The sequence below is a fragment of the Bos taurus genome, chromosome 26 (assembly GCF_002263795.3).
Source record: "Bos taurus isolate L1 Dominette 01449 registration number 42190680 breed Hereford chromosome 26, ARS-UCD2.0, whole genome shotgun sequence".
Classification (NCBI taxonomy): domain Eukaryota; kingdom Metazoa; phylum Chordata; class Mammalia; order Artiodactyla; family Bovidae; genus Bos; species Bos taurus.
Window position 1 is genome coordinate 36845591 of NC_037353.1, and position 4515 is coordinate 36850105.

A 4515-nucleotide genomic window follows, 5' to 3' on the forward strand; every position below is an offset into this window, starting at 1 on the left:
TAGACATTTTGGAAATATGGAAGCACAAATTAATAAAATTGAACTAGTTAATGGATAATCCAATATTTACCCTGATTAGAAATAAATGTTCATCAGTAACAAAGTTGAATTCATGGTATTATTTGTTGTAGGAACACACATATTTGTTATATTAGGATACATATATCACTTTTATTATCTCAGTGAGAACAATACGTAATAGTGATCCTTGGATTTCAGAGACTAGGAACCGGACCTGAAGTTGATTTTTTTAAGTGCCTGCCTATACTAGAATATGTGAAGAATGGAAGAATAAACTTGTAGGATTGCTTCCTTCTCTGTAAGTTGTTGAAAATTACAATTATAGGAATATGGACCATAGACAAGAATTTTACTTTTTGATATATTTAAACCCATCTGAATTCATTTAACATTTATTTAGATAGTTTCTTTCCTTTCTTTGTTCAGTTTTTCATTTGCTCATTTATTTATAAAAGGTCTGTTAAGAAGTACTGGGTGTCCACCAAGTGACAGGCCCCTTACCTGATACCAGGAAACACAAAAATGGCTATGGACATTGATTTCCTTAACCTCAAGATGGCAATCAGTTGGCATAGTCCAATGTGCGACTAACTATAATGTAATAATAGCATCAGAGTTGGAGATATCTCTGGATGAGTATGGAGGATCCTAGAATGAGTGATAATTTCCAATTTTGGGGTTAGGGTGATTTCACATAGTAGATAATAGTCGAGCTGAATCTGGATGAAGGATTAGGAGTTTGCTCAGTAGAGGTGTGGGAGAGGAAATGGTGTAGAAATAGCAAAGATGAAGGCACAGGCACAGACATAGACAGTGTGTTTGCAGGGCTCTAAGTGATTGCGCTTGATGTGTGCTTAGAGTGAGGAACAGTGGGAGAAGCACAGGGGAGAAGTTTCAGGAAGGCCATACATTATATGCTGGTGAGTTTGAACTTTATCTCATAGACAAAGCAGGGGAATGGAATGATCAGATATGTGTGCTAGGAAAAAAAAAAACAAAACCTGTACTAATCAGGTATCACAGCAAGCATATAATTCCATAGTCTTGGCTTTCAAGTTTACAGTTTATTAATGGAGATAAAAAAAGCTACATGAATTTTTTTACAGTTATGGGAAGGATAAAAGGTAATTATATGCATTATTTACAATAGCAAAGATACGGAAACAACCTGTGTCCATTGATGGATGAATGGATAAAGAAATTGTGGTATTTATATACACTGGAACATTTTTCAGTCATAAAAAAGAAAGAAACCTTGCCATTTGCAACAATGGACCTCAAAGGCATTATGCTGAGTGAAATCAGAGAAAGATGGATACCATACGATTTCTTTTTTATGTGGAATCTAAAACAAAACAAACTAAAACAAACCAAACTCATGGATACAAAGAAGAGATTGGTGGTTGCCAGAGCAGGGGGGCAGGAGGTGGGAGAAACAGGTGAAGGGGGTCAAAGATAAAAAGGGGAAAAAGGCAAGAAAATTCTTTGGAAATTGTCCAGTATTAAAAATGAAATGATAAAAAAATGTAATAAGTAGGATAAAAATAATACGAGATGCAGTAGATATCTATAAACTGCAGAGATCATATATGACTAAGAGGAATCAGAAAAAATATTCATGAAAGGTATTGTCATACGTGAACTGGTTCTCAAATTATGAGAATGGTTTTGCACATCGTGAAGGGTGAGGAAGAACTGGCAAGGTTGAAGAACCAGCATGAGCAAAACCTCAGCAAATGCAGTGGGTGTGAAGGGGTGTGGACTTGCAGGCACAGAAGCTAGACTGAGGAGAGGACAGGAGGTCCTTTATGCAAGTCAAATAGTTTGTTTCATTCATTAAAAACTTTTGAGGAGAATATGATTAGAGATGTGATTCAAGATGAATAATCTGTAAGTAATGTCTAGAATATGTGATTGAAGAGACAGAAGCCTGGGACAGCAGCAGCATTTCAGGCAAGAGATGAAACCCCGAGCAGGGATTCTGCAGTATGTTTCATAGAAGGAAGCGAATGAGGGAGACACCAAAGAGGAAGCATCAACAGAGCTCAACAGGACTCTCTGGAAGCCAGGGACCTTGAGGGTATCAAAGACCATGTGCACATTTCCTGCCAATGACTCAGTGAATAGAAGTTCCTACAACAGGAAGGGGAAGGCTGTGAGGAGAAGCTATTTGGACAGAAAAGAGTTTCTCAAAACTTGAATATGGTAACTTTATGATTCACATAAGACACCCAGTTAGAAAGGCCCAGTAGACAACTGGTATTGCTGGGCGAGAAGCTTTGGAAAGAGGAGGGAAATCTTATAAAGAGACAAAAGGTGAGTTAGAGGGGGCTCTCTTGCCACACGTGGAAATATCTACACATCTACAAAATATGGAGAAAAGACATGACTCTTGGGGAATAATTGTGTTTGAAAATAAGAAAACTGAAAAAGTCGCCAGCCATGGAACAAGAGAAGCTGTAGAAGTAGGTGGGAAAACATGATTTCAGGAAACTTGTTCAGTGCCAGGGACAGTAAGTGCAGCTGAAAGACTGGGGAAAATCAACAATCTGAAAGGCTATTGAGAGACGTTGTAGTGTTTAGGGTTTGTACTGGGTGCACATCAGCTTTCATAATTATCTTGGGGATTATTTCTTTAACATATGTAACTTCAACTTCCTTATCTGAATAAAAAGTGAAACATATCAGGGTAATTGTGAGAACAAAATGGGCTAATGTAAATGTAACATCTAATACAGAACCTGATTAGTAAAGGGTAATTAACTCACATCATGAGTCTTTCTGGGAAGAGCAGGGTAGGCTCCCATGCTGGTCTAAAAATGTCTGCAGAGGGGAGAGAAAGGATAATGACTTGGGACTTTTTGGTGGTGAGGAGGTGAGGCTGGGACAAGGGTTTCCATTCCTACATGCAGGGGCTTCCATGGTTTGGACTTCCTATTCATGCCGAAAGAGGCTTTCTCAGCCCATTCAGGCTTTCTTGCCTAGTTGTGGGGCAGAAAGGACAAAGGTAATGGTGACTCTTAAAAGTTGTCAGCAGTCAAACATGAAAAAGTGGAGTCAGACTCTTACAAAGAAAGTGTTAATTGCTCAGTCGTGTCCAACTCTTTGCAACCCCATAGACTGTGACCAACCAGGCTCCTCTGTCAATGGGATTTCCCAAGCAAAAATACTGGAGTGGGTTGCCATTTCTTTCTCCAGGGTATCTTCCAAATGCAAGAATTGAACCTGGGTCTCCTGTGTTGCAGGCATATTCTTTACCACCTACGCTACTAGGGAAGCCTTTCTTTCTTACAAAGTGTTTCCCAAGATCTCCCTTAGCTCGACCCCAGAAATACCCACTGCTACTATAGCACCACCCTAAAAAGGGGAAGTATGATGGAAGAAAAGCCAGAGTGGAAAGAGACTTAAAAGTCTTAAACGACTGCAGTCAAAGTATCTTACCAAGTAAAACATTGCTAAGGCTTGTTCCAGGGCCTTGAAAGCACCGATATGAGAGAAGAGCCTTGAAATCCTTTTATGGATGAGCATTTGAATTATTTTAAAATGTGTTTGGCTGGATTTTCTCTACTTACGATCTTGTTGTCCTTTTGATGGGTGGAAAAATGTGACAGAAATACTAGCAAAGGGTAGAAATGCTGTTGGTAATGGAACAAGAAGTGTGTGGGACAGAAGTTTAATCCACACTGAAACAAATCATCACCCTCTCATTTCTTACCTATAAGTCACCTTCTTGTCCTTGGACCTACTTTCCTTGTTCTTCCTGAAATCCCTGCCCATCAACTAACCCTTTGCTCACCCGTATCTACCTACCTCATCGTATTTCCTCCTGAGCCGATCTTCTAGGACTCTCCCTGTGATTCATTTCTGTTGGGTCCACATTCCCTCATAATTGCATAAGCCATTTACATCCAGACTTCCCTATTGTTATTTCACTTTCTCAGAACACCTACCCATTGATGATCCTCTCTTCCAGTCCTGCCTTTGTCCTAGGCTTGTTTGGACAAGTACCTAGCCTTTCTCAATGACATTCACTGAATATCTCCACACATTAACAGGAGCCTGGATTGAACCTACAAGTGATTTATTATAGCCCCTAATTATAGAATGTTTACTGTTTGCCTTATGCTAAGCTAAGCCCTATATGAGCATAACCTCATTTTATCTTGACAGTAATACTCTATGGTATATAACTCCATATCACTCAGTCATGGTGATCATTTCGTGATTTATCAGATCAGATCAGATCAGTCGCTCAGTAGTGTCCGACTCTTTGCGACCCCATGAATCGCAGCACGCCAGGCCTCCCTGTCTATCACCAACTCCCAGAGTTCACCCAGACTCACATCCATCGAGTCAGTGATGCCATCCAGCCATCTCATCTTCTGTCGTCCCCTTCTCCTCCTGCCCCCAATCCCTCCCAGCATCAGAGTCTTTTCCAATGAGTGAACTCTTCTCATGAGGTGGCCAAAATACTGGAGTTTCAGCTTTAGCATC